At 41.7% G+C, this 12,874-nt stretch overlaps 1 protein-coding gene across 2 annotated transcripts in view; it reads left to right on the forward strand.

Annotated features, from left to right (window-relative positions):
- EPAS1 (endothelial PAS domain protein 1) overlaps positions 1-12,874 on the forward strand; it is a 92,613-nt gene that overhangs the window by 18,017 nt on the left and 61,722 nt on the right. The window lies entirely within an intron of this gene.

The raw sequence follows: 12,874 nt of genomic DNA on the forward strand, positions 1-12,874 counted from the left end.
ACTTACAGATGTATCATAATACAACACCGATTCATTGACATGTCCAGGTTCAGAAAACAAGCTGTAACCAGCCCAGAGATGTTCACAGACTTGGAAAACAGCATCTCTTGTATACGCCTGACAAATGTGTTAGCTCTAGTGTCCCAGAAATAACTACAAATTAAAAGGTTTTGTACCCATGTAGGCCTTTCTCTAGGCTTAGAATAATTCCCGTGATTACATAGAAGAGGCTGGGGCACTGAGTGCTGTCAGGGCTGGGCTGGGTGTCCCTTGGGTAAGATCGTCTCCCCATGTGGCCTGTATGTCTGCCCTGAACCAGGAGCCACTAGCTAGAAGAGCAAGTTTTTCTTCAGTGGTGTTGTTCCTGGGCCCAAGATGCCAAATAAATGTCATGTAAAATTTTAATTGATTATTCCCTCCTGAAATTTTGTAACCCTGTTTGTATCTTTTTACAAGATACCCTTCTTTACACAGTAGTGTGTTCATAGTATTAAACTTTAGTGCATATACAGTATCTTTCAGATTGGTGAAGATAAAAGTAAAATAATTTTTAGCTGGAGTAGATGCTATCAATACAATGTTTCTGTCTCTTGCCTAAAAGCTGTACAGTACATAGGAACCTTCAAGTTGCAGTTTCAAAGATGCAAACGTCAGGCATGAGTGAAATTGCAGTGTACCCTCCATCTGCTGTTGCCCACGGTCCTTCAGCTATATCGTCTCCCAGCTCTTCCTCCTCCTCCAGTCAGTGACTCTTCATGCCTGTTCACTCAATGCCAGGCCCTGTGTGCCAGCTGTTGTACTTCTTGCTGTACTTTTCAAGGTAGTGTACTGTAGGATCAAAAATGTTTTATTTCTTTATGTGTTTTTTTATGTATTATGTGTGAAAAAAGTATCATAAACCTTTTACAATACAGCACTATGTAGCCAGTTGTGTCATTAGTAGTTGGGTACCTAGGCTAAACTTAGTTGGTCTTATGAACAAATTGAATTTAGCAATATACTCTCAGAATGGAACTCATTCACATTGGAGGGAGCTTACTGTACATGTTTAAGAGTTGTAATGAGCTGTTTCTCTTCCATTGCTGATTGTGGTTGGAAGTGTGTCATAGATTTACAGCAGACTTTAACATAATATGACTCCTGTTCATTTGGGAATCCGTTGTCTATACAGCATTTGCTTGTTCCCTGTGAATCATTTTTAAACTGGATTGGATACTTCTTTGATTTACCAATGAGTTTTTAGTATGAGGCTAGGCTCATTGACTGTGGTTGGTAATTGCTTGTTAGATTTACTTTCGAGTCAGGACAAATTGTTTCCTAGAGCTCTCTGTTTCAGACCTTTCTTCTAAATCAAAAGGCTTGATACTACTAGTCAATTTAAACACATTTACTTAAAAGGTTTCAGGCCTTCTTGAAAACAAAAGTTTGCAACAAAATTTAGCACCAGTAGAATCCAAGTATCTTACCTGATTTTGTTTATAGTTGTCCACTCTTCAGGCACAGTCTATTACAACAATTTGCATAATTATAATCTCACCTTCAGTTTATTCACCCTTTCTCAATAATTACATCTAAACTGTTATTGCATCAAATTCTTTGTCTGTACTTCTTTAGGATGGGGATAAGAGTTAGAGGAAATAATATGTTGGTCTGCCTTGCAACATTTTCAATATGTGGACATTTAGCAAACTGATTTTATCATTGCTCCCTTTCTTCGTTCCCTGATTTGGTGGGGCAGGGAGGAGGGGGTCTTTGTCATGTGTGCACATTTGGGAAGTGGTCAGGGACAACAGGATAGAACTAGTCCTCAGAATTATGAAGCAGGACTTTGTTGAAGTTGATACTCCTGTACAATGAACATGGAGCAGCCGTTGGCATGGCAACCCCTACGTGGAAAAGAGCACGACGCTTGCAGATGACTTTTGCAGTACTCAGTGTTAATCTGATAAATGGCTTTTTTAATAGTAGTTTGTGGGCTAATGGAAAGGTTGAATCAAACCTTCATTAATGGGAAGAAGGATGGGCATTTTGAAGCCTCTGAGTGAACACATCGGAAAGCCACAGCCAATTCTCCATTTTCAGCTGTGTCTCTTTTTCACATCAAATATTCTCATAGCATAGCAAGCCAAAGTAAATTGAGAATTCTATTTGTCTTGAAAGGGTGTTGCTGCCATGATCAGTTTAGATTTTCAAGCATGCAGAGGTTTTGGAGTCCTTTTTATTTAGGGCATTTACCTTGATCAGAGTTTAGGAGGACTGTAAAAGGTTTGCATCGTGATGTTCCTTTTGTGGTCATGATGGGATAAAGCTGGTTAAGTACTTTTTTTTATTGTAAAAATTTACCATTTTAACCATTTCTTAAGTGTACAATTCACTGGCATTAGGCATACTCACATGTTGGGTATGGGCAGCCATCACCTCTCTCTCTCTCCATCTCTTGAACTTTTCTATCATCCCAAGTTGAAAAGTCTCTATCCATTGAACAAGAACTCCCATTTCTCCCTCTCTCAAGCCACTAGTAACCACCATTCTATTTTTCTCTATGAATTTGATTACAATAAGTATCTCATAAGTGAAATCATTCAATATTTATCCTTTTTTGTCTTGCTTATTTCACTTAGCCTATATAGTGTTTTCCAATTTCATTCATGTTGTTGCATGTGTTAGAATTTCATTGCTTTTTAAGGCTGAATAATATTACATTATATATGAGTGAGTGAGTGAAGTCGTTCAGTCGTGTCCAACTCTTTGCAACCCCATGGACAGTAGCCTACCAGGCTTCTCCATCCATGGGATTTTCCAGGCAAGAGTACTGGAGTGGGTTGCCATTTCCTTCTCCAGGGGATCTTCCCAACCCAGGGATCGAACCCGGGTCTCCTGCATTGCAGACAGATAGTTTATCGCCTGAGCCACCAGGGAATATATATATATATACACACACACACACACACACACATATATGCATTTATATTTACATATACATATTTAGTGAACTAAAAGGGACTGGAATGGGCAAACTTAATTTAGATGACCATTATATCTACTACTGTGGGCAAGAATCCCTTAGAAGAAGTGGCGTAGTCAACAAAAGAGTCCGAAATGCAGTACTTGGGTGCAATCTCAAAAATGACAGAATGACTCAAAATGGTTGTCTGAGGAGGCCTTACAAATAGCTGAGAAAAGTAGAGAAGCAAGAAAGGCAAAGGAGAAAAGGAAAGATAAACCCATCTGAATGCAGAGTTCCAAACAATAGCAAGGAGAGATAAGAAAGCCTTCCTCAGTGATCAATGTAAAGAAATAGAGGAAAACAATAGAATGGGGAAGACTAGAGATCTCTTCAAGAAAATTAGAGATACCAAGGGAAAATTTCATGCGAAGATGGTCAATAAAGGACAGAAATGGTATGGACCTAAAAGAAGCAGAAGATATTAAGAAGAGGTGGCAAGAATACATAGAAGAACTATACAAGAAAGATCTTAATGACCCAGAAAACCACAATAGAGCCAGACATCCTGGAATGCGAAGTCAAGTGGGCCTTAGGAAGCACCATTACGAACAAAGCTAGTAGAGGTCTTGGAATTCCAGTTGAGCTATTTCAAATCCTAAAAGATGATGCTGTTAAAGTGCTGCACTCAGTATGCCAGCAAATGTGTAAAATTCAGCAGTGGCCACAGGACTGGAAAAGGTCAGTTTTCATTCCAATCCCGAAGAAGGGCAATGCCAAAAAATGTTCAAACTACCACACAATGCACTCATCTCACACGTTAGCAAAGTAATGCTCAAAATTCTCCAAGCCAGGCTTCAACAATACATGAACTGTGAACTTTCAGGTGTTCAAGCTCGATTTCAAAAAGGCAGAGGAACCAGAGATCAAATTGGCAACATCCTCTGGATCATCGAAAAAACAAGAGAATTCCAGAAAAACATCTACTTCTGCTTCATTGATTATGACAAAGCCTTTTACTATGTAGATCACAACAAACTGTGGAAAATTCTTCAAAAGATGGGAATACCAGACCACCTTACCTGCCTCCTGAAAAATATGTATGCAGGTCAAGAAGCAACAGTTAGAACCAGACATGGAACAACAGACTGCTTCCAAATTGGGAAAGGAGTACATCAAGGCTGTATATTGTCACCCTGCTTATTTAACTTATATGCGGAGAATATCATGCAAAACGCCAGGCTGGATGAAGCACAAGCTGGAATCAAGATGGCCAGGAGAAATATCAATAACCTCAGATATGCAGATGACACCATCGTTATGGCAGAAAGTGAAGGAGAACTAAAGAGCCTCTTGATGAAAGTGAATGAGGAGAGTGAAAAAGTTGGCTTAAAACTCAACATTCAAAAAACTAAGATCATGGCATCTGGTCCCATCACTCCATGGCAAATAGATGGAGAAACAATGGAAACAGTGACAGACTTTCTTTTCTTGGGCTCCAAAATCACTGCAGATGGTGATTGCAGCCATGAAATTAAAAGACGCTTGCTCCTTGGAAGAAAAACTATGACCAACCTAGACAGCATATTAAAAAGCAGGGATATTACTTTGCTGACAAAGGTCCCGTCTAGTCAAAGCTATGGTTTTTCCAGTAGTCATGTATGGATGTGAGACTTGGACTCTAAAGAAAGCTGAGCACCAAAGAATTGATGCTTTTGAACTGTGGTACTAGAGAAGACTCTTGAGAGTCCCTTGGACTACAAGGAAATCAAACCAGTCCATCCTAAAGGAAATCAGTACTGAATATTCATTGGAAGGACTGATGCTGAAGCTGAAACTCCAATACTCTGGCCAGCTGATATGAAGAACTGACTCATTGGAAAAGACCCTGATGCTGGGAAAGATTGAAGGCAGGAGGAGAAGGGGACGAGATGGTTGGATGGCATCACCGACTCAATGGACATGAGTCTGAGCAAGCTCCGGGAGTTGGTGATGGACAGGGAGGCCTGGTGTGCTGTAGTCCATGGGGTCGCAAAGAGTCAGACACAACTGAGCAACTTAACTGATTTATATATATATATATATATATATATATATAAAAAATACACACACACACACCACATTTAGCTTATTCTTCTGTAAGTGGACATTTGGTTTTTTTTTCTGTCTTCAGCTATTGTGAATAATGCTGCTAGGAACATGGGCATAAAATATCTGTTTGAGTCCCTGCTTCAGTTCTTTAGGGTATACACCTTGGAGTGCAGTTGCTGGATTGTGTGGTCTTCCCCAGTGGTGCTTGTGGTAAAGAACCCGCCTGCCAATGCAGGAGTCACAAGAGATGCGGATTCGATCCCTGGGTTGGGAAGATCCCCTTGAGTAGGAAATGGCAACCCACTGTGATATTCTTGCCTGGAGAATCCCATAGACAGAAAGGCTGGGGGACTACAGTCCATAGGGTCACAGAATGTCAAACAGGACTGAAACAACTTAGCATGCACACACATGGTAATTTCATGTTTAATATTTTACAGACCTGCCTTAGTGTCTTCTGTAACAGCTGTACCATTTTACATTCCCGCCAGCAAAACACAAGGGTTCCAGCATTTCCACATCCTCACCATTTTTTGTTGTTGTTTTCACATAAAAGCCATCCTCATGCAGCTCTTATAGACTGTGAGTTGTCAGCCCACCCCCACCCCTACCCAGCGTGTAAGCTCCTCAAGGGGCAAGAACCACATTTTCTCCGTGTCATGTACATTTTCTGAGGTGCTTGGCAGCACTCTGTACCCTGTGGAGTACTCAGTACCTTTTGTTTGATGTAGCTGACAAGACCTAAAGATAATCCCTTAAAAAATCTACCATTAAAGTGTAGCAAAACTGAAAAAAAAAAAAAAAAAAAAGCCATCCTCATGGATGCAAGGTGGTATTTCACTGTGGTTCTAATCTGCATTTCCCTAATGATTTTCAGTTTGTCTTTACAAATGCATTGCCACACACACAACGGACTGTGGGGGTGGAAATCACCACACCATTGTTTATACTTGTGAGGCAAGTGAGACTGTCAGTGTGGTAATGCTTGTTGGGAGTGAGAGGTGAAAGGGAGGGGAGCGTTGTGCGAGTATTACATGTAGTATAGCCGCCTCAGTAGACCTGTTGTCAAAGTCTGTACTGGGGGACAAGTGAAGCAATTTTAAAATAGAGGCCCTTGACACCTGAAGCTGATAAAAAAAAAATTGTAAGTCACTTATACTTCAAAAAAGAAAAAACCTAAAAACAGGGCTTTGGGGTGAAGTAATGTCATCTCTTTGGATGAGGTTTAACTAAGACAGGCCTGCTGTGTGATCTTTCCTGCTTTACTGTGTTGTATAGACATAAGTAGCCCTCATCCCTGAGAATAATCATTGTTGTCATCAGCTCCAGAGACCTGAGCCCATCCTCCTTCCTTTCCCTGGGGAGGAAATCCCCCAGACATCTTGCCACAGGCTTGCTTAGTTCTTTGAACCACCCCACTGTCTAATTACTCCACCTGAAACAACATACACACCCCCTGCTCTTCCCTACCCGCTAAGTTCTTGTGTTGGCAGCTTGTATTTTGACAAGAAAGGGAAAGGACATAGAATGTATAGAGTACCTGTGGTAAGCTGGCCACTTTGCTGGTCAGTGCGTAAGATGAAAGACCTGACTTCTGTCCTTAAAAAAACTGTTATAGGTCTTATAATTTAACATGGACTTCTACAACAGGGCTTCCAAACTTTAACAGGCTTCAGAACCACTAGGAGGGCTCATTAAAATTCAGATTGCTTCATCCCCAGAATTTCTTATTCAGGAGGGCTGGGTGGGGCCTGAGATTCTGCCTTGCTAACAAGTTTCCAGATGATAACTGATGCTGCTAGCCAGAGGACCACACTTTGAGGATAACTGCTTTACATGGACCCTATGAAATAGGAATTATTCCCATTTACAGATGAAGAGGTGAATTGTAGAGAGGCAAAGTGACTGGCCTCAGGTCCTACAGACAGAGTGCCAAAGCCTGGATTTGAAGCAGGGGGCCCTCACTCCAAAGCCTCTGCTGTGTTGATATAATTCCCATTGTATCAAGAGTGGTAGGTGCACAGCCCTTGAGCATCCCTCATTTAATCTACCCCTAGGGATAGGCAGTATTAATCGATCACAGGACCTCTGAACCCAGAGGTGGCTTTGGAATCCTTTCTACTCTGCTCCTGATAGCTAGGCCTACCCATTTCCCTGGGAACTGAAATGAGTCATTCTTGTACCAATGAATGCATCCTCTCAAAAAGAGAAACAGTACCCAAAAGTGGTCTGTTTACTTTGAAAAAGAGCCCTTGCCTGAGCTCAAGTCTGCTCTGCCTAGGAGGGAAGTGGTTGGTGGATTGGGAACTCTGGGAAGTATAGCGGTCCCAGAGTATGCCGGGACCTTGTGGGCCATCAGCTAGTCTTTGTTTGGCATCCAGGCAAGGCAGGATCCTTGACTAGGGGCCCTTACCAAGTTTAAAACCTAGATGAAGTCAATAAGGAGTTTTTGTAAGCTGCCATTATTTGTCTAATTTACATCTACTATTTGTTATTCTAAAAAGGAGTTATTCCAGTATTTGGCAGTAAGTTTAGTGATGAATAGAAAATAGTGCTCAATAAATAATTAAGAAAGGCAAAGTAGGTGCCAGAGGCAGTTGCATCCTTACTTGATGAGATCTTTTAGTAAATGGACAGGAGGAATGAATAAGATTGAGCAGGATAACATCTTGAATTTACATAGCTCCTCTAGGGCTTCCAAAGACATCCACAGACTTCTATCTTCTGCATTTCTGTGAAATAAGAGAGTGGTGGAAAACTGATTAAACTGATCAATCAAGGGAATAATTAATTTTCCCTCTGAAAATTGTGAATTATTTGAGGCATTGCCATTGTTATAGCCCTTGGATACATTTTTTTCCCAAAGGGAGTCAATGGATGCCAAAGAAGAGTTTTACAAAGGTCAGGCATCTTCTAAACTTTATATGTGAGTGACCAAAGGAAGCTGCTTGTTTGAGGTGTGATTCCTGTCTTCTAGAATAATCCATCACTATCTTTCCTGTTTCTGCCAGCCCAGACAATGTCTGACCCACATCACTACCAACATCAAATATTTAGTCTGTTGCTAGTGTGTGTACAGGGAGATCTCTTGTCTCACCTGCTGTTTTTTAAAAGTAAGGGTGAGATTAATTATGTTTTTATGTGTTTTGAATGTGCTACAGTACTTAGCAAGACCTGTATGTAGCAGATATTCAACACACATTCATCATTTAAAAATACTACAGATCTTCTCCCAAAAATCTTTTGGGAAAAGAATGTAATGTTCATAAGTGTACATAAAAGATGAGCTTATATGTGCATCTACCCTCTATATCCAAAACAAGAGGGAGCAGGTGTCTGGGCATTTGTGTGTATGCATGTTTAAGTGATTTGCATTTCATATCTGAATTGGGCACATGATTGTGTTGAGAGGTGGATTAGAGATGAAGTGGCAGGGCTGAAAAGTACATCAGTAGGGAAGGTGTATGTTGGAAATGGGGAAAAATAACCCTGAGAACAGATTTGTCCAGGGCTGTCTCTGGCCAAACCAGTACGCAGTGACAGGGAGTATTTATATTTATTGCCTTGAAGGGTGTTCCTGACTCTTGCCTTCTGGATTGTTTTGAGAGGAAAGACTATGGTTTTTAGCATCCACACCTTTGTATAGAAAACTCAACTCTCTCTGCACATTCCTGATACCTGTGTTTCTCCATGAGCATGTGTATAGTCATGCTCTTTTTTTTTTCTTTTTAAATGATACTTTCTGTATCATTATCTGTAGCCCAACTGGTGAAAGGAAGAAGGAATATTTCATCCAACATTGTGTTGGAAAGAAAGCTTTCCAAGATGCTCCATGTGTATTTTTTAACTCTCTTTACTTTTTGGCCGCCGTGGATCTTAGCTGCGGCGTGTAAGATCTTTCATTGCAGGCATGTGGACTCTCTAGTTGCAGCATGTGGGCTCAGTAGTTGTGGTGCGTGGGTTTAGTTGCTCCACGGCATATGGGATCTTAGTTTCCCAACCAGGAATTGAAACCACACCCCTTGCGTTGGAAGACGAATTCTTAACCATTGGACCGCAGAGAAGTCCCTCTGTGGGTCTCTTATGAAACCATTAATGGGATTGAAAGTTAGTCTCATGTATCACACAAGGATTACTCAATTGGCCATTGAAAGCCGTTACCATGGCCAAGCAGATCAAATGAAATAGATTAGTAAGTACAGGTTATTTAATAGTTAAAAAACTTGAACATAGGGCCTCCAGAGGGGAAAAGGAGGTTCTTTCATGATGTCTGTCCGCTGTCCTGGCTGAATAGTATATACACCCTGAGAAATCCACGTTGGTTTGGGAATTAACATATAGACATTGTGCTCAAAAAAAGGTATGGCATCATCTTTGCCCACTTTGGTTGTGACGATGCCTGTGGTGGGCAAGACTGGGATTGGTTAGAATGAAAAATGTCCATCTTTGGGAAGCTTCTTAATGCCAATGGGGCTTTCTATGTAGTTCAGTCGGTAATGCATCTGCCCACCATGTGGGAGACCTGGGTTCAATTCCTGCGTTGAGAAGTTCCCCTGGAGAAGGAAATGGCAGCCCACTCTGGTATTCTTGCCTGGAGAATCCCGTGGACAGAAGAGCCTAGCAGGCTACAGTTAATGGGATCGCAAGAGTCGGACACGACTTAGCGCTATCTTTCTTTAATGCCAAGGTTTTTCCAGAGTAAATTTTTAAAGTCGTGTATTAAATCCAACTACATAAGTGGGGAACTAACTGCACCTTATAAAAGGCTTAACATGCAGGCAGACCCCTCTTTTGGAGGCTTTTTTGTTAGATGTCAAGGGTGAATGTGAAGTTGTGTCCGACTCTGTGACCCCATGGACTGTAGCCTACCAGGCTCCTCCATCCATGGGATTCTCCAGGCACAAATACTGGAGTGGGTTGCCATTTCCTTCTCCAGGAGATCTTTCCCACCTAGGGATTGAACCCGGGTCTCCCGCATTGTAGACAGACGCTTTACCACCTGAGCCACCAGGGAAATCTAAAACTCATTATTTCTGCTCTGCTCTGGAAATGGATTTAACTGGAGCCGAGCCAGTCTCACAGTCTGCATGAGCCATACTTCCCTCCTGTTAGAGTGGGTAGAGACTTTAGCTGTACTGTTGGATTGGAAAATTCCCGTTGATAGAGAAGTTGTTTACTATTTTAGGTATGTTCTGTAGCTTGTTTGACATTGAAAGAGAAGATGAATGATCCAGTTAATCTATTTAGGGTCAGTGAACCCTTCCAGATGGAGCAGAGAAGCCCCCTAAGGACAGGCCCCTGGGAAAAGCCTACTTCCCTACCAGAAAGCAGAGAGAAGAAGGTGGCTTCTTTGACCTGTTGCTGCCCAGTGATCAGTGCCTCTGGATGTTGTAAGTCAGAGTCTTAAATGAAAAAGGGTTTTAAAAGTAAACATCGTGTTGGGTTGGCCAAGAAGTTCATATGGAAAAACCCAGATGAACTTCTTGGCCAACCCAATATTATATTAGAATATTTCTGGGGTTTTTTTTTTTGACATTTTTAGATAATTATTTGAGGAGGGGTCCTATTTTGCTCCATCTGTTGGAGGTATTTTCTTGTGGCAAGCGACTGGGAGAGGCACCGAGGGTGTGCTTCCTTCATGGTAATGCGCTCATAGTCTTGATGTAAGAATGTCTAATAGGCAGGTGAAGGATGACATGATTCACTTGGGTGGTACCCTCCTGGTAGTCCATCTAAGAATCCAGGTGAATCAGGTCAATAGAGGGTGACTGTGTAGTCACTGGTCAGCCTTTCCATCTCTCAGCAAGAGCATCCTGGTCTGTGGACCAGTGGCATCAGGAAGGTGTTGGAGGATAAGTTCCGTAACTGTTTTCTCTGTTTGGCCTCCTGTTACAGAAAAACTCCATCAGGATGTCCACCTTCACTTCCAGAATGTCTTACTTATAGTTATCCATAGCCACTGCATGGGTGAAAAGCAAAATACTATTATCATCATCATTTTCAGAATTTGTGTTAGGGCCTTGGACTTTTAAAACAAGGACACCAAATATAGAAGAAACAGAAAAAAGCTCTGTACAAGGTTAATGAAAGCCTCTCATCTCCATCCCATTTTAATCCTGAAGAGAGAAAATAGCTGAGCTGTAGTGATTATTTCCGGCTAAGAAAATTATAAAATTGGGGCTCAGTTAGTCTTCATAAGGGGCAGCCTTGGAATAGCATGGATGCTATTTTGAATATTTGAGAAAAGAGTGACATTCAATGAGAAATGGGAATGACTCTGCGCTGCTGGGATGGGGCAGCTCCCTGCAGGCACTGGTGGCCCCTGGGGATAGCCCAGTTTCCTCTCCTGTGTGGGTTTGGGAAACCCTTGAGTCCAGTAGTCATTGCTGGATTGACTCCCACCCGCCGCAGCTCCCAGGAGAAGCTCGGAGGAGTGGAAAGAGCCCAGAAGTGGCGAATATGCTTTTCACAGTGGCTTCCAGTCCCATCGGTCTAGTATCAGGGAAATAAGACTTCTTGGAGAGGTTTAACTTCAGTCATGGGCCAGGATGAAGTTTTCTGTACAGAGTTAAAAGGATAAGGGAATAAAAACCATGAATAGGCTGCAGAAAGGAGTGGCTGGGTCACCTGCCTGGGGTCAGGGGTTGGTATAAACCTCCCACAGGACTTCATAGTTGTGCAACAACTGGGCAACATTTGGCCAGGGTGGAGAGGGCTTGGCAAAGGTATTTGCACTCCTAATAGATTCCTATCTTCTCCATGAAAGCAAGTATTAAAGTTCTGCTAAGCTTTTTAAGAGGAAGAAATCAATTGCTTTATCTAGTCTAGCACACTTTAGTTGCATTTTCTTAGAGTTTTAATCAACAAACATCCACTGTAGCGAAGGCTGGAGACCCCAGAGGATCAAGGGAGAAGAAGACATCTCGGTTTCTACCCATGGGAGCTACAGTCTAGTGGGGACGGGGCATGGAGAGGACAAGCATACAGATGATTGCAGCCAAGGCAGGAGATGGTGAATGCCATGAGGGGAAGTGGGGGGAGTGGTTTTAGGGCTTCTGTAGAGGAGAAGCGGGGTAGAGTGGTGTTAACAGAGTAGTCCTGGAGCCACACAGCCTTCATTCAGGCCCTGGTCTGCCCTTATTTATTGAGACATTTGGGATAAGTTCTTAAATACTCTGTGCCTCTGTTTCCTTGACTGCAAACTGAGAGTCATTCTAGTACTATGTCAGAGGGTATGTTTTAATGTTCATAAAGTTGGTTTTAGCTCCAAGACCAGAAATGGAGGGACTGTGCTGACCTTGAGTTAGTGACTGACAACCTCCAGGCCTCAGTTTCCTCATTTGAACTGGATCAGACTGAATAAATGCTAATATTTTAGTTATTCTAAAATTCTACTATTCTGTGATTTTATATGAAGAGCTTTCTAGGTATCCATTACTGTGCTAAGCACGGTGGGAAAGAGAAAAGGTAATAATCCTCAAGAAGCCATAATCTATGTAAGGAGAGGACATAAATGTTCAGGATAGTACTGGAGAATTAGAGAATATTAGAAATTAAAAACTTGGTTATATGGGTGTAACAGAATAGAAATGGAGAGTTTAGAGCAAACCAAAATAGTCAAGAGATTCCACAGCAACCATCAATTCAATCTGTAGAACCACAGAGACTATAGACAAGAGCTCAGCCTTGTTTATCAAATCCAAGAATTCTGAAGCTTGAAACACTGCTTCATATTTATGTTAAATAAACAAGTTAAATTGCTTAATATTTGAGTTAAAGTTGAACTGTAGAAAAACAACAATTGGGACTTCCCTGGCAGTTTAGTGATTAAGATTTCTT

This window comes from Bos indicus x Bos taurus, chromosome 11 (assembly GCF_003369695.1).
Source record: "Bos indicus x Bos taurus breed Angus x Brahman F1 hybrid chromosome 11, Bos_hybrid_MaternalHap_v2.0, whole genome shotgun sequence".
NCBI classification, from domain to species: Eukaryota; Metazoa; Chordata; class Mammalia; order Artiodactyla; family Bovidae; genus Bos; species Bos indicus x Bos taurus.